General features: G+C 47.5%; 1 protein-coding gene across 2 annotated transcripts in view; it reads left to right on the top strand.

The window, feature by feature from the left end:
* Positions 1 to 499: 499 nt before the first annotated feature.
* LOC144502420 (alpha-N-acetylgalactosaminide alpha-2,6-sialyltransferase 6-like) overlaps positions 500 to 21069 on the top strand; it is a 75120-nt gene continuing 54550 nt past the window's right edge. Inside the window, exons 1-3 of one of the 2 annotated variants that reach the window (XM_078226301.1) lie at positions 500 to 568; positions 599 to 740; positions 6261 to 6288. The gene's annotated coding sequence lies outside the window, so the exon portion shown is untranslated. Of the gene's footprint in view, positions 569 to 598; positions 741 to 6260; positions 6289 to 13861; positions 14006 to 21069 lie in introns of those variants that run through there. The other variant, XM_078226300.1, reaches the window with a different exon arrangement.

The raw sequence follows: 21069 nt of genomic DNA, 5'->3' as shown, positions 1-21069 counted from the left end.
ATATATTGGCTGGGGTATTTGCTAAAGTCTGTGTCATGAAAAAATCTCAGCAGGAGAGAGAATAGAGCAGATGCTGTTTCGGAGAGTTGGTGTAAACTTGATGGGCCAGATGGCCTCCTTCTGCACAATAAGGCTTCTGTGGTTCCATTCACTAAGATAGCATGGTAGGCACAGTGGTTAGCGCTGCTGCTTCACAGCTCCAGAGACCTGGGTTCGATTCCCGGCTTGGGTCACTGTCTGTGCGGAGTTTGCACATTCTCCCCGTGTCTGCGTGGGTTTCCTCCGGGTGCTCCGGTTTCCTTGACATGAATAAAATATTAATTTTACTTTTAAATGAATTTGAGCTCTGTCTGGGTGGAAGGATTGCAGGAAACTATACTGGCGAGATTTTAACTCATTAGAAACCCACAGTTGCAATGGGGCCCGTGAAATGCTGCTGCAAGTGACTCTGCCGGTGACTGCGGCTGTGCACGATGGTCGGTGCACACGCACGGGAGCGCGCCCGGCCGGGCACGAGCGGGGGCGTGCGGATAGCGGGACTGTGAGTCTGCGCGGCTGCTGTGAGGGGGTTTGGAGAGAAGGGGCTTCAGAGAGACAGAGACAGAGACACATCTTCCCCAGGCAGCAGACACTCGGATACAGTTGCAATGGATACAGTAACTATGCAGCGGGAAAGCAGCGCCGGCAGTGATACAGTGTAACCCGCCCGAGAGACAGAGACAGAGAGAGCACCGCCCGGGGTAAGGGCACAGCCTGGGCTGCCTCACCCTCACACACAGCCCGGGGGAGGGGGAGTGTTTACTGTTCCAGAGCAGGGGGAGGGGGAGAGTGTTTACTGTTCCAGAGCAGGGGGAGGGGGGGGAGTGTTTATTGTTCCAGAGCAGGGGGTGGGGGGAGGTTGTTTACTGTTCCAGAGCAGGGGGAGTGTGTTTAATATTCTAGAGCAGGGGAGGGGAGTGTGTTTACTGTTCCAGAGCAGGGGAGGGGGAGTGTGTTTACTGTTCTAGAGCAGGGCATGGGGGAGTGTGTTTACTGTTCTAGAGGAGGGGAGGGGAGAGTGTTTACTGTTCTAGAGGAGGGGAGGGGAGAGTGTTTACTGTTCTAGGGGAGGGGAGAGTGTTTACTGTTCCAGAGCAGGGGGAGGGGGAGTGTTTACTGTTCCAGAGCAGGGGGAGGGGGAGTGTTTACTGTTCCAGAGCAGGGGGAGGGGGAGAGTGTTTACTGTTCCAGAGCAGGGGGAGGGGGGGGAGTGTTTATTGTTCCAGAGCAGGGGGTGGGGGGAGGTTGTTTACTGTTCCAGAGCAGGGGGAGTGTGTTTAATATTCTAGAGCAGGGGAGGGGAGTGTGTTTACTGTTCCAGAGCAGGGGAGGGGGAGTGTGTTTACTGTTCTAGAGCAGGGCATGGGGGAGTGTGTTTACTGTTCTAGAGGAGGGGAGGGGAGAGTGTTTACTGTTCTAGAGGAGGGGAGGGGAGAGTGTTTACTGTTCTAGGGGAGGGGAGAGTGTTTACTGTTCCAGAGCAGGGGGAGGGGGAGTGTTTACTGTTCCAGAGCAGGGGGAGGGGGGGAGAGTGTTTACTGTTCCAGAGCAGGGGGAGGGGGGGAGAGTGTTTACTGTTCCAGAGCAGGGGGAGGGGGGAGAGTGTTTACTGTTCCAGAGCAGGGGGAGGGGGAGAGTGTTTACTGTTCCAGAGCAGGGGGAGGGGGGAGAGTGTTTACTGTTCCAGAGCAGGGGGAGGGGGGAGAGTGTTTACTGTTCAGGAGCAGGGGGAGGGGGGAGAGTGTTTACTGTTCCAGAGCAGGGGGAGGGGGAGAGTGTTTACTGTTCCAGGGGAGGGGGAGAGGGGAGTGTTTACTGTTCCAGAGCAGGGGGAGAGTGTTTACTGTTCCAGAGCAGGGAGAGGGGGAGAGTGTTTACTGTTCCAGAGCAGGGAGAGGGGGAGAGTGTTTACTGTTCCAGAGCAGGGTGAGGGGGGGGGAGAGTGTTTACTGTTCCAGAGCAGGGGGAGAGTGTTTACTGTTCCAGAGCAGGGGGTGGGGGAGAGTGTTTACTGTTCCAGAGCAGGGGGAGGGGGAGAGTGTTGACTGTTCCAGGGGAGGGCAAGAGTGTTTACTGTTCCAGAGCAGGGGGAGGGGGAGAGTGTTTACTGTTCCAGAGCAGGGGCTGGGGGGAGGTTGTTTACTGTTCTAGAGCAGGGGAGGGGGAGTGTGTTTAATATTCTAGAGGAGGGGAGGGGGAGTGTGTTTACTGTTCTAGAGCAGGGGAGGGGGAGTGTGTTTACTGTTCTAGAGCAGGGCAGGGGGAGAGTGTTTACTGTTCTAGAGGAGGGGAGGGGAGAGTGTTTACTGTTCTAGAGGAGGGGAGAGTGTTTACTGTTCTAGAGGTGGGAAGGGGAGAGCGTTTACTGTTCTAGAGGAGGGGAGGGGAGAGTGTTTACTGTTCTAGAGGAGGGGAGGGGAGAGTGTTTACTGTTCTAGAGGAGGGGAGGGGAGAGTGTTTACTGTTCTAGAGGAGGGGAGGGGAGAGTGTTTACTGTTCTAGAGGAGTGGAGGGGAGAGTGTTTACTGTTCTAGAGGAGGGGAGGGGAGAGTGTTTACTGTTCTAGAGGAGGGGAGGGGAGAGTGTTTACTGTTCTAGAGGAGGGGAGGGGAGAGTGTTTACTGTTCTAGAGGAGGGGAGGGGAGAGTGTTTACTGTTCTAGAGGAGGGGAGGGGAGAGTGTTTACTGTTCTAGAGGAGGGGAGGGGAGAGTGTTTACTGTTCTAGAGGAGGGGAGGGGAGAGTGTTTACTGTTCTAGAGGAGGGGAGGGGAGAGTGTTTACTGTTCTAGAGGAGGGGAGGGGAGAGTGTTTACTGTTCTAGAGGAGGGGAGGGGAGAGTGTTTACTGTTCTAGAGGAGGGGAGGGGAGAGTGTTTACTGTTCTAGAGGAGGGGAGGGGAGAGTGTTTACTGTTCTAGAGGAGGGGAGGGGAGAGTGTTTACTGTTCTAGAGGAGGGAAAGGGAGAGTGTTTACTGTTCTAGAGCAGGGGAAGGGGAGAGTGTTTACTGTTCTAGAGCAGGGGAAGGGGAGATTGTTTACTGTTCTAGAGCAGGGGAAGGGGAGATTGTTTACTGTTCTAGAGCAGGGGAGGGGGAGAGTGTTTACTGTTCTAGAGGAGCGGAGGGGAGAGTGTTTACTGTTCTGGAGCAGTGGAGGAGGAGAGTTTACTGTTCTGGAGCAGGGGAAGGGGAGAGTGTTTACTGTTCTAGAGCGGGGGTGTTTACTGTTCTAGAGCAGGGGAGGGGGTGTGTACTGTTCTAGAGCAGGGGGAGTGTTTACTGTCCTAGGGCAGGGGGGGAGTGTTTACTGTTCCAGAGCAGGGGGAGGGGGAGAGTGTTTATTGTTCCAGAGCACGGGGAGGGGGAGAGTGTTTACTGTTCCAGAGCAGGGGGAGAGTGTTTACTGTTCCAGAGCAGCGGGAGGGGGAAGAGTGTTTACTGTTCCAGAGCAGGGGGAGTGTTTACTGTTCCAGAGCAGGGGGAGTGTTTACTGTTCCAGAGCAGGGGGAGGGGGAGAGTGTTTACTGTTCCAGAGCAGGGGGAGGGGGAGAGTGTTTACTGTTCCAGAGCAGCGGGAGGGGGGGGGGAGAGTGTTTACTGTTCCAGAGCAGGGGGAGTGTTTACTGTTCCAGAGCAGGGGGAGGGGGAGAGTGTTTACTGTTCCAGAGCAGTGGGAGGGGGAGTGTTTACTGTTCCAGAGCAGGGTAGGGGGGAGTGTTTACTGTTCCAGAGCAAGGAGGGGAAGAGTGTTTACTGTTCCAGATGGGGTGGGCGTGTTTATTGTTCTAGAGCTGGGTGAGGGGGGAGTGTTTACTGTTCTAGAGCGGGGGAGGGGAAGTGTTTACTGTCCTAGAGCAAGGGGGTGGTTGCTGTTCTAGAGCAGGGGGAGTGTGTTTACTGTTATAGAGCGGGGGGAGTGTGTTTACTGTTCTGGAGCAGGGGTGTGTGTTTACTGTTCTAGAGCAGGGGGAGTGTGTTTACTGTTCTAGAGCAGGGAGAGGGGGAGTGTTTATTCTAGAGCTGGGTGAGGGGTGTTTACTGTTCTGGAGGGGGAGTGTTTACTGTTCTAGACGGGGAGGATGAGAGCGTTTACTGTTCTAGAGCTGGGTGAGGGGTGTTTACTGTTCTGGAGGGGGAGTGTTTACTGTTCTAGACGGGGAGGATGAGAGCGTTTACTGTTCTAGAGCTGGGTGAGGAGTGTTCACTGTTCTAAATGGGGGTGAGGGAGTGTTTCCGGTTCTCGACAGGGTTGGGGAGTAATTTCTGTTCTGGATGGGGAGGGAGAGTGTTTCTTCTAGATGGGGAATGGGAATGTTTACTTTTCTCGATGGGGAGGGGGAGAGTTTTTAATGTTCTAGATGGGGGGAGTGTTTACTATTCTAGAGCGGGGGAGGGGGAGAGTGTTTATTCTAGGGAAGGGGGAGTGTGTTTACTGTTCTAGATGGGGGAAGTGCTTACTGTTCTAGAGTAGGGGAGGTGGGAATGTGTTTACTGTTCTAGATGGAGGAGGGGAAAGAGTGTTTAGTGTTCTAGCTGGGGAGGGGGAGTGTGTTTACTGTTCTAGATGGGGAGGGGGAGTGTGTTTACTGTTCTAGATGGGGAGGGGGAGTGTGTTTACTGTTCTAGATGGGGAGGGGGAGTGTGTTTACTGTTCTAGATGGGGAGGGGGAGTGTGTTTACTGTTCTAGATGGGGAGGGGGAGTGTGTTTACTGTTCTAGATGGGGAGGGGGAGTGTGTTTACTGTTCTAGATGGGGAGGGGGAGTGTGTTTACTGTTCTAGATGGGGAGGTGGATGTGTGTTTACTGTTCTAGATGGGGAATTGCTTCCTGTTCTAGAATAGGGGAGGTGGGAGTGTGTTTACTGTTCTGGATGGGGAGTGTGTTTACTGTTCTAGATGGGGAGGGGAGTGTGTTTACTGTTCTAGATGGGGAGGGAGAGAGTGTTTACTGCTCTAGATGGGGAGGGGGAGAGTGTTTACTGTTCTAGATGGGGAGGGGGAGAGTGTTTACTGTTCAAGATGTGGAGGGGGAGTGTTTACTGTTCTAGATGGGGAGGGGGGAGTGTTTACTGTTCTAGATGGGGAGTGTTTACTGTTCTAGATGGGGAGGGGTGAGTGTTTACTGTTCTAGATGGGGAGGAGGGGGTGTTTACTGTTCTAGATGGGGAGGGGGGAGTGTTTACTGTTCTCGATGGGGAGGGGGGAGTGTTTACTGTTGTAGATGGGGAGGGGGGAGTGTTTACTGTTCTAGATGGGGAGGGGGAGTGTTTACTGTTCTAGATGGGGAGGGGGAGTGTGTTTACTGTTCTAGATGGGGAGGGGGAGTGTGTTTACTGTTCTAGATGGGGAGGGGGAGTGTGTTTACTGTTCTAGATGGGGAGGGGGAGTGTGTTTACTGTTCTAGATGGGGAGGGGGAGTGTGTTTACTGTTCTAGATGGGGAGGGGGAGTGTGTTTACTGTTCTAGATGGGGCGGGGGGGAGTGTTTACTGTTCTAGATGGGGAGGGGGAGTGTTTACTGTTCTAAATGGGGAGGGGGAGTGTTTACTGTTCTAAATGGGGAGGGGGGAGTGTTTACTGTTCTAGATGGGGTGGGGGGGAGTGCTTACTGTTCTAGATGGGGTGGGGGGGAGTGTTTACTGTTCTAGATGGGGAGGGGGGGTGTTTACTGTTCTAGATGGGGAGGGGGGGTGTTTACTGTTCTAGATGGGGAGGTTGAGTGTTTACTGTTCTAGATGGGGAGGGGGAGAGATTTTACTGTTCTCGATGTGGAGGGGGTATTTACTGTTCTGGAGGGGGGTATTTACTGTTCTAGATTGGGGAGGGGGAATGTCTACTATTCAAGAGCAGCGGAGTATTTATTGTTCTAGATGGGGAGGCAGAATGTTTACTGTTCTAGATGGGGTGTGGGAGTGTCAGTGTTCTAGATGTGGGAGGGGAATGTTTACTGTTCTAGATGGCGGAGAGGGAGTATTTACTGTTCTAGACATGATGGGGAGTAATTTCTGTTCTGGATGGAGAGGGAGAGTGTTTCCTCTTCTAGATGGGGAATGGGAATGTTTGCTGTTCTAGATGGGGAGGGGGAAGTCTATACTATTTTAGATGGGGGGGCGTTTGTTTACTCTGTTGATGGGAGCAGATAGATCATTGATAGAATTGTATTTTTTCTAATTTGTTTATTTTCCCACTTTTCTTCTGCCCCCCTCCAATGAGATGATGTAGACTCGAGGCTGGATCTTGCGATGAGAGGGTGAGTGTTGCAGCAGAATGCCTCCTGCACGTCTGTAAAGGTTTATGAACCTTTAAGCAAATATTTCTACCCAGACCATTTCCAAGGTCTCATTTTGCACTAACTCTGTGCACAAAGGTGCAGGGGGAGCTGGAGATTCTGTGATCCATCAGTTGAATTGCTGAAGTGAGATGAAACCTCATTTTATTGATAGCTTTAGAAATGCTCAGTGATATTACATTGCACAGCACCTAAACTTACCTTGGTCAGAACAGTGGCCCCCAATCTGGCCACCAATGACAAACCTGGCTCAAAAAGGTTACCAAACTGGTGGCTAAACGGGGATGGTTTATCTGCAGCAGTTGTGTGCTCCTCTGAGGCTGAAGTAACATACTTTGGCTGGAGTAAATGATGCTGCACTTTGCTGTTCAACTGAGGGATGCTTCATGTAAATCCATGATGTGGAGCATGGAGTGAATTTAAAGGATTTCATTTTACAGCAGGGGCATTGTGGATGCGAATGTGAAATAGTTATCTCGGGATAAATAGCAAGGTGTGTGAGAGAGCGAGAGAAAATAAATCAAATTTTACAGCATATAAACTGTTCAACTCAACTGCTTCTGGACAGATTTTAAAAATTTATTCGTGGGACATGGGCGTCGCTAGCTGGCCAGCATTTATTGTAAGAGTTTCAACAACACCAGGTTAAAGTCCAACAGGTTTATTTGGTAGCAATTATTTCAAATATTTGCTACCAAATAAACCTGTTGGACTTTAACCTGGTGTTGTTAAAACTCTTACTGTGTTTACCCCAGTCCAACGCCGGCATCTCCACAGCTAATCACTGTGCCACCCTATTCCTTAAAAAAAAATTTTTACTCCATCTTTAAGTTACAAAGCCAATGTTCAGAGTGCTCCAGGCAAACCCAAATCCATTCCTTGCTTGCTCCAAAACCCAAATTCAAAATCCAATTCATGGTCCCCACAAGCGAGACAAACAGGATCCAAGCTGATCTTTCTCTACACCCTAGCTATGACTGTAACGCTACAGTCTGCACTCTCTCCTTTCCTTCTCTATGAACGGTATGCTTTGTCTGTGTAGTGCGCAAGAAACAATTATTTTCACTGTATACTGATACATGTGACAATAATAAATCAAATCAAAAGCTGAGAAGGAAAGGCATTGTGCCCCCACCATGGGCTTGATCCTACACTTGTTCTCAGCTACACTTAACTAAATAATGCCTTTTCACCTGTGTATCTTAACAATATAATTAGCATTATTAACACTTCACCCATTTCACTGTGTTCCACCAAAATATCTTTCGAATCCTTTATCCCTCATGTCATTAAGTATGTTCTCTTTAAATGAGTCTATGCTATTTACCTCCATGACTACAAGTGAGTGTGGTCTGGATATGTCAATATGTAAGGTGCACATGTTGGACTGTGTTGTGCAAGAGTATCTGGGAGGCATGTGGAGGTGGATAGTGCTGTCACGTTCAACAAGGGAACTGAATAAATACTTAGCAGAGAAAGCATATGAAAGGGCGAGGGTGTTTTGTTGGTTAGCAGACAGGTGCAATGAGTTGGCGTAAATGTGTCTTTTTCCGATTGCCAGGCAGTGACAAGCAGGGATCTGTGCTAGGACCCCAACTGTTCACATTGCACATTAATGATTTGGAAGAGGGAACTAAATGTATTATCTCCAAATGTGCAGACGATACAAAGTTGGCTGGGAGGGCGAGCTGTGAGGAGGATGCAGAGATACTACAGTGTGATTTGGATAGGTTGAGTGAGCATATTCATGGCAGATGCAGTATAATGTGGATATACGTGAGGTTATCCACTTTGGTAGCAATAATAGGAAGTAATAATAATTCTGTAGTGATAATAGGCAGGCAGATTATTACTTGAATGGATTAATTGAAAGGTGGATACTCAGCGAGACCTTGGTGTCCTCATGCATCAGCCGCTGGAAGTAAGCATGCAGGTACAGCAGGCAGTATAGAACATAGAACAGTACAGCACAGAACAGGCCCTTCGGCCCACGATGTTGTGCCGAGCTTTATCTGAAAAGCCGAGCTTTATCTGAAAAGGTATAAAAGTAGAAAAGTATAAAAGGCAAATGCTATGTTGGCCTTCATAGTGAGAGGATTTGAGTATAGGAATAAGGATTTTTACTGCAATTGTACAGGGCGTTGGTGGACCACACCAGGAGTATTGTGTGCAATTTTGGTGTCCTTATCTGAGGTAGGATGTCCTTGTTATAGAGGGAGCACAGCAAAGGTTTACCAGGCTGATTCCTGGGATGGCAGGTCTGTCATATGAGGAGAGACTAAGTCGGTTAGGATTGTTTTCATTGGAGTTTAGAAGAGTGAGAGGGGATCTCATAGAAACTTATAAAATTCTAACAGGGTTAGACAGGGTAGATTCAGAAAGAATGTTCGCAATGGTGGGGGAGGGTCCAGAACTAGGGGTCACAGTTCGAGGATAAGGGGTAGACCTTTTAGGACTGAGGTGAGGAGATGTTTCTTCACCCAGAGAGTGGTAAATGTGTGGAATTCACTACCACAGAATGTAGTTGAGGCCAAAACGTTGTTTGATTTCAAGAAGAAATTAGATATAGCTCTTGGAGCTAAAGGGATCAAGGGATATGGGAGGAAAGGGTGGAGTCAGGATATTGAACTTGATGATCAGCCATGATCAAGATGAATGGCGGAGCAGGCTCGAAGAGCCGAATGGCCTCCTCCTGCGTCTAGTTTCTATGTAAAAGTGGTGTAGAGAGATGGATGAAAAATCTGCCTAAGTGGAGGAAGTCCCCTGGCCCAGATATGTGGCAGAATATAGATGGTAAGAAGTTTAACAACACCAGGTTAAAGTCCAACAGGTTTATTTGGTAGCAAAAGCCACACAAGCTTTCGGAGCTCCAAGCCCCTTCTTCAGGTGAGTGGGAATTCTGTTCACAAACAGGGCATATAAAGACACAGACTCAATTTACATGAATAATGGTTGGAATGCGAATACTTAGAGCTAATCAAGTCTTTAAGATATAAACAATGTGAGTGGAGAGAGCATCAAGACAGGCTAAAGAGATGTGTATTGTCTCCAGACAGAGACTCTGCAGGTCCAGGCAAGCTGTGGGGATTACAAATAGTGTGACATGAACCCAATATCCATGAACCCAATATAGACGCACAGGTTCGGGGTTTATTTCAGATTTGTGTTTTTTTTTTTGAAATTTTTTTTGTCAGAGATAACAGCACAAAACCCACCATTCAACAGTGTTTTTAAATTCACTGGGAACTTGGATCATGCGACACAGCCCCGGGCGTTTTTAAATCAAATTCAGATTGATGCACACATAACATCAGGTCGACCGCTTCACCCTGGGAGAAAGCATTTGCCTGGGATTTATGTTTGTCGACGTCTCGCTTACATGAGGCTTAATTTGGTTTTTGAAATCGAAAAGGCCAGCCACACTCCGGGAGTCACTAGGAATGTAGCACGATGCTGCCAGCTAACCCCCCAATTAACACCTTGGCTCACTTTTTAAATACATCAGGGACTGTCAGAATATTACTTCTGACTGCCCTACTTAACTATATTGATCGCATCAGTAAGGATTAGTAACCTTAGTAACCCTTCCGAAGGAGGGGTTGCTGTTTTAAAGGCGTCAAAATAAATTAAGCTTTGTTTTTTTATGACGTGGGATTCTAGAAATTCTCAGTGTTTCGTAGAATCTTAGAATCTCTGCAGTGCAGAAGGAGGCCATTGTGGGTCTACACCGACCACAACCCCACCCAGGCCCTATCCCCATAATCCCACACATTTACCCTGCAAGGGGCAATTTAATATGGTCAATTAACCTAACCTTTGGTCTGTTTGAGGGGGGGGAGAAACCGGAGCACCCGGAGGAAATCCACGCTGGCGTGGGGAGGATGTGCAAAACTCCACACAGTCACCCTTGACGCTGTGAGGCGGCAGTTCTAACCATTGTGCCACTGTGTCGCCCGGCAGCAGCCAGAGACACACTGTACCTACATTGATATAGTGTTGCAAAATACACCTGGAAAAGGAAGCCAACTGTATCTGAACAACAACAGCCTGTGCAAACTCCACACAGGCAATAACCTGAGGCCGGAATTGAACCCGGGTCCCTGGCACTGTGCCACCGTGTCGCCTACAAATTTGGGGATGGTCATCTCTAGCTATTTATCATTAGGGCTCCGAGTGCCTAATTTAAGTCAATTTCCTTTTTATCATTATCTGGATTTACTGGGGCACTTAACCAATATTTGGGACACCATGTTCTGTGATTCTTTATTTTATCTGCAAAAAGCATAAAGTAGTTTATCCACATGTCAACACTGATAAACATTTCAAAAGTCATTAATTGGCAGTGTAACAGTTTGGTACATGCACAGGATTTGGAACATAGGAACAGAAGTCGGCCATTCAGCTCCTTGAGCCCTTTCCGCCATTCAATAAGATCATGGCTAATCTGTGGTCTAACTCCTCGTACCTGCCCTAGGCCCATATCCTTTGATATCCCTGCTCAATAAAAATGTGTCTATCTCAGACTTGAACCGAACAATTAAACCAGCATCTGCCACCACTTGAGGAAGAAAGGTCCAAACCTCCCCCACTCTTTGCGTGTAGAAGTGTTTTCTAACATCTCTCCTGAATGGCTTGGCCCTAATTTTTAGATTATGGACCTGGTTCTGAGCCTTCATCTAGTGGAAACTGTTTATCCTTATCCACCTTGTCCTTCCCTGTAAATATTTTGTAGACTTCTATCAGATCATCCTTCAGCCTTCTGAATTTGAGAAAATAAAGGCCTATTTGTCTAATCTGTCCTCGTAACTTAACTCCTGAAGTCCAGGTATCATTCTTGTAAACCTGCATTGAACCCCCTCCAGGGCCCAAACATCTTTCCTGAGGTGTGGTGTCCACACCTGCTCACAGTGCTCTAAGTGGGGTCTAACTAGGGTTTTGTATAACTGCAGCATAACATCTGCATCCCTATACTCCAGTCTTTTAGATATGAAGGCCAGCATTCTGTTGGCCACCTTGGCTATTTTCTGCAGTTGTTTGTGGCATTTTAAGGAGCGGTGCACCTGAACCCCCAAACCTCGTTGGACATCCACTGAATGTAACTTTGTGCTTTCCAGGGTGGCAAGGTGGCACAGTGGTTAACACAGCTGCCTCGCAGAGCCAGGGACCCGGGTTCGATTCCCAGCTTGGGTCACTGTCTGTGTGGAGTTTGCACGTTCTCCCCATGTCTGCATGGGTTTCCTCCCGGGTGCTCCGGTTTCCTCCCACAGTCCAAAAGATGTGCAGGTTAGGTGAATTGGCCTTGCTAAATTCTCCCTCAGTGTCCCTGAACAGGCGCCGGAATGTGGCAACTGGGGGATTTTCACAGTAACTTCATCACAGTGTGAATGTAAGCCTACTTCTGACGAATAAATAAACTTTAACTTTTACCTTACTTTAAAAAATACCCCGCTTTATCCCTTTTTGATCCGAAATGGATAACCTCATACTTGTTTATATTAAAATTCATTTGCCATTGCGTGGCCCACTCTGTGTGTTGAAGTATTTTCTAACATCTTGATTTTTTGATTTATTTTTGACACATGTATTAGTATACAGTGAAACATATTGTTTCTTGCATGCTATACAGAAAGCATACCGTCCATAGAGTACATAGGGGAGAAGGAAAGGAGAGGGTGCAGAATGTAGTGTTACAGTCATAGTTAGGGTGTAGAATCTTGATCAATTGGGCCAGTGGGCTGATGAATGGCAGATGGAGTTTAATTTAGATAAATGCAAGGTGATGCATTTTGGTAGATTGAACCAGGGCAGGACTTACCCAGTTAATGGTAGGGCATTGGGGAGAGTTACAGAACAAAGAGATCTAGGGGTACATGTTCACAGCTCCTTGAAAGTGGGGTCACAGGTAGACTGAGTGGTGAAGAAGGCATTCAGCATGCTTGGTTTCATTGGTCAGAACATTGAATACAGGAGCTGGGACATCTTGTTGAAGTTGTACAAGACACTGGTAAGGCCACACTTGGAATACTGTGAACAGTTCTGGTCACCCTATTATAGAAAGGGTATTATTAAACTAGAAGGAGTGCAGAAAAGATTTACTAGGATGCTACTGGGACTTGATGGTTTGAGTTATAAGGAGAGGCTGGATAGACTGGGAATTTTTTCCCTGGAGCGTAGGATGCTTAGGGGTGATCATATAGAGGTCTATAAAATAATGAGGGGCACAGATGAGGTAGATAGTCAACATCTTTTCCCAAAAGTAGGAGAGTCTAAAACTAGAGGGCATAGGTTTAAGGTGAGAGGGGAGAGATGCAAAACTGTCCAGAGGGGCAATTTTTTTCTCTCACAGGGTGGTGAGTGTCTGGAACAAGCTGCCAGAGGTAGTAGTAGAGGTGGGTACAATTTTGATTTTTAAAAAGTATTTAGACAGTTACATGGGTAAGATAGGTATAGAGAGAGGGATATGGGCCAAACATTGGCAATTGGGACTAGTTTAGTGGTAAAAACGGGACGGCATGGACTAGTTGGGCTGAAGGGCCTGTTTCTATGCTGTAAACCTCTCTGACTCTGTCCGGAATTTTACAGGCATGTCTGGCCCGGAATCGGGCTAGGCTCACGGAATGGCATTCTCTGTTGACCTTGTGCGGGATCTTATGAGCCGGGGTGAGGCAGTAAAATTCTGGTCTATGATTCTGAGTCTGACGGCAGCAGTGAAGAAGCTGTTCTAGAGTCGGATGGTACGTGATCTCAGACTTCTGTACCTTTTTCCCGACGGAAGAAGGTGGAAGAGAGAATGTCCGGGGTGCGTGGGGGGTCCTTGATTATGCTGGCTGCTCTTCCGAGGCTGCGGGAAATGTAGACGGAGTCAATGGATGGGAGGTTGGTTTGCGTGATGGATTGGGCTACGTTCAGGTCTCTCCTGAACAATCTAAATGCACGCCTGCCTCACTTTCTTGTTCAAGACTTAGAATTAACGTTGTCAGCCTTGGCTCTGTTGGCAGCAGTTTGGCCTTTCAGATAGAAGGTCAGGAGTTCAATCCAGGATTTGAGTGCATAATCTCAACTGACAATCCAGTGCAGACGGAGTTCTATATTAAGCTGCTGAAGATGTGGGTGTCGCTGGTGTCACGGGCAGGAGGGAGGGTCAGTTTAAACTGCCCTGATTGCTCCACTCACTACCCATCTGGAAGCAGAGAGGTGTTTTGCTCTTATTCTGACTGCCTCCTTTATAAATGGTGGCATATTTTCCCTAACCCTTAACTTTGGAATGTTCCAATCCTCTATGAATAACGTGCATGGCAAAGAAGAGGTTGATAAGAAGGGTTGATTTAATTTTACACACACGCAAACACAGTCACATGCCCATGAGAAGTGGTTTGGCAAATTCCGACCCTTTCCCACTTGCACCGGGGGATAAGGAAGGAAGGAGAGGGTTCAGGGCATGACCACAATAAAATACAAGTTAGAGTTTTACCTGTGTTCAGAATCAGAAGCCTAATGGAATGTTCCTTTAGAGGGAAGGTTGACTGATTGTAGGATGATCCGTCTTTCCAGAGTGAGACTTCCACATTGGGAGAAGGCACATGGAGCGAATAAGTCTTAGAGGCCTGAGTTCCAGGATTCTAACCTTTTGCAGTTCTCGATGAGGCCCAGTGTTCTTTCTGCTGCCACTGGCTTGATGGTAAGATGATGGACAGCGCAGGCGACTTGCCTGGAGCTAGTTAATCTTTAAAGTTTAATTTTATTAGTGTCACAAGTAGGCTTGCATTAACACTGCAATGGGGAGGTGATGGCCGAGTTGTATTATCACTAGGCAATGTTCTGGGACCTGGGTTCGAATCCCGCCACAGTAGATGGTGGAATTTGAATTCAATAAAAAATATCTGGAATTAAGAATCTACTGATGACCATGAAACCATTGTCGATTGTCAGAAAAACCCATCTGGTTCACTAATGTCCTTTTGGGAAGGAAATCTGCCGTCTTTACCTGGTCTGGCCTACATGTGACTCCAGAGCCACAGCAAAGTGATTGACTCTCAACTGCCCTCCAAGGGGCGGCACAGTAGCACAGTGGTTAGCACTGCTGCTTCACAGCTCCAGGGTCCCGGGTTCGATTCCCGGCCTGGGTCACTGTCTGTGTGGAGTTTGCACATTCTCCTCGTGTCTGCGTGGGTTTCCTCCGGGTGCTCCGGTTTCCTCCCACAGTCCAAAGATGTGCGGGTTAGGTTGATTGGCCAGGTTAAAAATTGCCCCTTAGAATCCTGGGATGCGTAGGTTAGAGGGATTAGCGGGTAAATATGTGGGGATAGGGCCTGGGTGGGATTGTGGTCGGTGCAGACTCGATGGGCCGAATGGCCTCCTTCTGCACTGTAGGGTTTCTATGATCTATGATAAATAGGGGCCAGCCAGTGACACCCATGTTCTATGAATGAATAAGGAAAAAAAGTTGCTGTGAAAATCCCCTGGTCGTCACACTCTGGCGCCTGTTCGGGTACACTGAGGGAGAATTTAGCATGGCCAATCCACCTAACCAGCACGTCTTTCAGACTGTGGGAGGAAACTGGAATATCCAGAGGAAACCCACACGAACACAGGGAGAACGTGCAAACTCTATACAAACAATGACCCAAGCCGGGAATCGAACCCGGGTCCCTGGCGCTGTGAGGCAACAGTGCTAACCACTGTGCCACATGTTGCTCCACGTTTCCTTCGGAGATCAAAACGGTAACTTGCCTGAATTCACTCACCAGGACAATATTACAGTGCAGCTTGGGGAAGATCATGTGACATAGCTCCCACAACTCGCCCCTCAATGTTGGACAAAGGAGATATGTTCCATGGCTGGAATCTTGAGGTATTTCATAGAACCATAGAATTCCTACAGTGCAGAAGAGGCCATTTGGCCATCAAGTCTGCACTGATTCTCTGACAGAGTATTTTACCCAGGTCCTCTCCCCCATCCTATCCAAGTAGCCCCACACATTTACCATGGCTAATCCGTCTAATTTACACATCTTGGAACACTAAAGTGTAATTTTGCATGGCCAATCTACCTGAACTGCCCATCTCGTCAGCTAGGGCAATTTGTTGGCTTTGCTATGCGAGGAGTGCTACCTTCCAGATGTTTTAGATGTTGGCCTTTGTTAACTTCTGGAGATTAGCATGTGACCACTTGCACTGCTGCCTCACAGTGCCAGGGGCCCATGTTCGATTCCCAGTTTGGGTCACTGTCTGTGCGGAGTTTGCACGTCTCCCTGTGTCTGCGTGGGTTTCCTCCGGGTGCTCCGGTTTCCTCCCACATTCTGAAAGATGCGCTAGTTAGGTGCATTGACCCGAACAGGCGGCGGACTGTGGCGACTAGGGGAATTTCACAGTAATGTTATTGCAGTGTTAACGTAAGTGACTAATAAATAATAAATAAACATTGAAAGCCACCGTGCCAACTCAGCAAGTCCATTTGAAAAGCACAAAAAAGTGACTTCATAATAAGTAATATATTATGTATATATATTTTCCTTCACGTCGAGATTAGAGTCATAGCGGTTTACAGCATGGAAACAGGCCCTTCGGCCCAACTTGTCCATGCCACCCTTTTTTTAAACCCCGTAGCTAGTCCCAATTGCCCACATTTGGCCCATATCCCTCTATACCCATCTTACCCATTGAAGTTGGAAAATATACCTCTATAGGCTGGTATGAGTCAAAAATACAGTCAGGCTTTATTCTCACAAGCTTATGGGAGAACTTGACCCCTTGAAAGTGGAAGCCAACGTTCTCACTGAACACAAGAAGCATGGATATTTATACATCAGGGTTCCCAATACAAGTCATGAAGCAAAGTCCAGTTAACAGTCCTTGATCGTAAATTATAGTTCCTTTAACAGCTTCTGATAGTCTTTGGATCATGGTTAGAAACCATCTGGCATCCTTGGGTCATAAAGCACAATTCTCCTGGTCGTTGCAGTCAAGGTGTCACCTCTGGTCCCCTGCTCTTCCCGCAGCTTTTCCTTTGAAGTGACTGAGTGCCACTGTCCCAGTGGGAGTCCTCCTTCAAACGGCCATTCTCGCACTCTACCATTTGGTCGCTGCTTCCTCTGCTTAAATCACAGACAAGCCTACGAGAAAGAAAGACTAAAATCTATATTCAACTGTCTGTTTTATCAGAATGATATAAACAAGCGAGGGAACCATGAACAAATGGCTTATACTAAAGTAAAAGATGAAAGACATGAACAAATGGCTTATGCTACTACCAGGAGCAATATAAAAAAGGGATGACTCGCCACAAGGAAACATTAGGTTTGTGATACATTCCAGATACAAAGTTCAACCTTTTAGGCACAAAATACATTGGGTACAAAAAAACATTAACCCTTTCCCTTCTTCACCCATGTAACTGTCTAAATACTTCCTGCCTCTACTACTACCTCTGGCAGCTTGTTCCAGTCACTCACCACCCTCTGTGAAAAAATTGCCCCTCTGGACACTTTTGTATCTCTCCCCTCTCACCTTAAACCTATGCCCTCTAGTTTTAGACTCCTCTACCTTTGGGAAAAGATATTGACTATCTAGCTGATTATTTTATAGACCTCTATAAGATCACCCCTCAGCCTTCTACGCTCCAGAGAAAAAAGGTCCCAGTCTATCCAGCCTCTCCTTATAACTCATTGTGACACTGATTTGTTGCTCATCCCTCAAAGCCCTTAAACTGTGTGACTTGCTGGGCCATTTCAGAGGGCAATTAAGAGTCAACCACATTGCTGTGGCTCTGGAGTCACATGTAGGCCAGACCAGGTAAGGCCGGCAGATTTCCTTTCCTAAAGGGCATTAGCGAACCAGATGGGTTTTTGCAACAATCAGTCTTGGTTTCATGCTTATGAAGTTGTAATAATCTTATTGAGGCCAGTCTTCCAGGGTCACCATCACCCTTCATTTCCAATGTGCTCAAAGTGCCGTTCAGCGGCTACGGAGTACAGGTCAGCCCCTTTCGACTGCCGGCCTGAGTGGAGCCAGCTGGTTTTAAACCCCCTCCCAAATGCTCCTTCCCTATTGCGCGAGCCTCCACTCGGCTAATAGGGGAGCACGCATTCTACCGATCCCAAGGGAGATCTATTGACAATCCCCCTGCGGCCATCGCAATAGAAATTGTTGGACTATTAGTGAGACGAGTTTATATTCCAGATTTATTGATTGAATTTAAATTCCACCAGTTGCCGTGATGGGATTTGCACTCGTGGCCCCAGAGCATTAGCCTGGGCCACTGGATTGCTAGTCCTGTTACATTATCACTCCCCCTTCCTCCCCCTCCTCATTACGTCTCTTAAGCATCGAATTATTTTTGTTTTTGAACAAAGGGAGAAGTGAGGAGAGTTTTTAAATCAGAGTGTTGTTGAACCATAGATTAGGGATCAGTTGAGTTTGAGACCATTGCCTCTTTGAAGGGAAAATAAGATAAATATTTGAAACAAGAGTAATGAACATGGCACTAGGGAGAAATCAGAGTAGTCAGATTTAGTTTGGATTGCTTTAGCAAAGGGGCTGTTTGGATGGGCTAAATGGCCCCTTTTGCTGCTGTAAACATCTGTGATTCTGAATTGTACCTCATATGTAATTTCCACGCAACTCCACTTTTAGTGGGATAGAAGCACAGAATCCCTCCAGTGCCGCAGAAGGCCATTTGGCCCATTGAGTCTACACTGACTCTTCGACAGAGCAGCTTTCCCAGGCCCCACTCCCTGCCCTATCCCTGTAACCTCATGCATTTGCCCCACTAACCTCCATAACCTACACATCTTGGGACACTGTGGGGTGGCACGGTGGCACAGTGGTTAGCACTACTGCCTCTCAGCTCCAGTGACCTGGTTTCGATTCCCGGCTTGGGTCACTGTCTGTGTGGAGTTTTCACGTTCTCACCGTGTTTGCGTGGGTTTCCTCCGGTTTCCTCCCACAGTCTGAAAGACGTGCTGGTTAGGGTGCATTGACCCAAACAGGCGCCGGATTGTGGCGACTAGGGGAATTTCATAGTAACATCACTGCAATGTTAAAGTAAGCCTTACATGTGACTAATAAATATACTTTTAAGGGGCAATTTAGCATGGCCAATCCACCTAACCTGCACATCTTGGGACACTAAGGGGCAATTTAGCGTGGCCAATCCACCTAACCTGCACATCTTTGGACTATGGTAGGAAACCGGAACACCCAGAGGAAACCCATGCAGACATAGGGAGAACATACAAACTCCACACAGTGACCCAAGGCTGGAATTGAACCCGGGTCTCTGGCGCTGTGAGGCAGCAGTGCTAACCATTGTGCCACCATGCCGCCCATGTGTGCTACTGCTCACGCTGATATCGCCTGTCTTGTACGACATGGTACTGTATTGACTTGCCTCTCAAGTTCAGCATCAAAATCATCACACAACTGCAATTTATTCATTCTTTGACTATCGTTGAAAAGAGAGGCATGTTCCTGAAGTTTTTCATCTTGCACCCATCAGGACAAACAAAAATAGTAAATTTCAAATGATGGCAAGAATTTATACCACTGGAGAAAAGGGTGCTGATTGGTTGGCAAGTTGACTCTGATTGGCTGGAGCATTGCCATGGAAAAAGCAACTGGGAACTATCGGCTCCCCGAGCTCCCGGGTAATTTAGAAAAGGTGCCAGGCTTGACAATATTCATTTTCAAATTTCATATCCCTTTGAAATTTGGTATTCTTGCACTTGTCCTGAAGAAAAGCTTCAGCAATATGTCTCTCTTTTCAGTGATATTCACGTTCTGTTCTACCAAGTGATTGTTTACTTATTTTTATTTTTGAGATGTGTGGAAGAAGCTACAAGGCTGAAAACCAATAGGATATGTGCAATAAGTCGGAAAATAACAGTGCAAGGTTTATTTACTTTTCTCTAAATTATGAGGGAGGACTGATTGTAGATGAGCAGTTTTTAAATTTAAAAGTTGTAATTTATTAGTCACAAGTAGACTTACATTAACACCGCAATGAAGTTACTGCGGAAATCCCCTAACTGCCACACTCCGGTGCCTGTTCGGGTACACTGAGGGAGAATTTAGCACGGTCAATGCACCTAACCCAGCACGTCTTTCTGACTGTGGGAGGAAACCCATGCAGACACGGGGGGAATGTGCAAACTTCACACAGACGGGCACCCAAGCCGGGAATTGAACCCGGATCCCTGGCGCTGTGAGGCAGCAGTGCTAACCACTGTACCACCATGCCGCCCATACTGGGGAAGGATGAGTTAAACTGGGAGACTGCAACTTGAATATTGATTGCAGTGTGTGGAGAATGAATGGAAAGAGAAGAATGATCTCCTCAGGCCCACACTAAATGGAGATATTCTGTGGGCCGTTAATCTAGAGGCTTGACTTTTGTTTGCAATAAACTCGCACAGTATGCTTATTAACCAGACGAGAGTAGACTCGGAGGCATCAGTAATTTGTCGATGACATTAAAATAATTGCCGCTTTATTCGAAAGAAGCTTTGCATTTCAATCACATTTTTCAAATAGCTCAAAGCATTATGCAGAGCAGAAAACAGCAGAGGTTGATGTTATGTAAATAGGAGTAAACAGCTGCCATTCTGCACCAGCCTTGCTCTACAAACAACAGTCGGATGAAGGGCCCAATTCATCTGTGTGGATACGGGGTGCAATGCCTGCTTCTATCAGCTTGGATCATGTGGATCAAGCCCAAAGCTAAGCCCAGGGTTAGGTGCATTGGCCATGCTAAATTGCCCCTTAGTGTCTCGGGATGCACAGGTTAGCGGGGTAAATATGCGGGGTTACAGTGATAGGGTCTGGGAGGGATTGTTGCCGGTGCAGACTCGATGGGTCGAATGGACTCCTCCTGCACTGTAGGGTTTCTATGATTCTAAGACAGGAAGAGGCTTGTCTTGCCAGCTTGGATCTGTAATGTCTCACTGGTTGAGACTTTGAATTGGACTTTGATTAGATTTGATTGGACTTAACTAAAAAAAAATTGCCTGAGAGAGGAATTCTCCAAAAAAGCTATTGCCCGTGTCCTAATTCACACCAAATCCCTTTGACCCTTGTGTTTGTTGGGCTACATTGGCAAATGCCTCGGTTTTTAAAACTCTAATCCTCATTTTCAAATCCCTCCTGGCCTCCCTCCCTCCTTGCCTTTGTAACCTCCTCCGGCTCTACCACCCTCCACCATCACTTGCGTTCCTCCAATTCCTGTCCCTTGCACATTTTTCATCGCCGCACTATTTGTGGCTATGCCTCCAGCTAGCCCATGCCTCCAATCTCTGAAATTCTCGCCTCTTTGTGCCTGTCTACCTCTCTTGAGGTGCCCCTTAAAACCAGCTTTTTCTCACATGTCCTAATATCTCCTTGTATGGCCCAGGTGCTATATCAATGCACAGAGTCTCGTGTTGTTGACCAGGACACTGGGAAAATTCCCTGCTCTCTTTCAAACGGTGCCATGCCATGGGATCTTCAACATCGATCTGAACCATAAGGGTAGACTGGCAGTGGTTCCTATGCCGGAGACTGTGTGAGACCAAGGTAGTGTTTACACGTGGGCGTCATTTCCATTTGACTGATTGGTGGTACCTTCTGATTGTGTTTGGGGTGCTGGGGAGGGGTGGGGGGGGGGGGGGGGGGGAGGGGGGTGGTCAGGTGACTACCCATATGACGTGCACAATTTCTATCGTCATTTTCAAGATCAGGTTTAAGCGGGGATGCAACACTTGATGCACG

This window comes from Mustelus asterias, chromosome 13 (genome assembly GCF_964213995.1).
Source record: "Mustelus asterias chromosome 13, sMusAst1.hap1.1, whole genome shotgun sequence".
NCBI lineage: Eukaryota > Metazoa > Chordata > Chondrichthyes > Carcharhiniformes > Triakidae > Mustelus > Mustelus asterias.
This window is presented reverse-complemented; position numbering and strand designations above follow the sequence as displayed.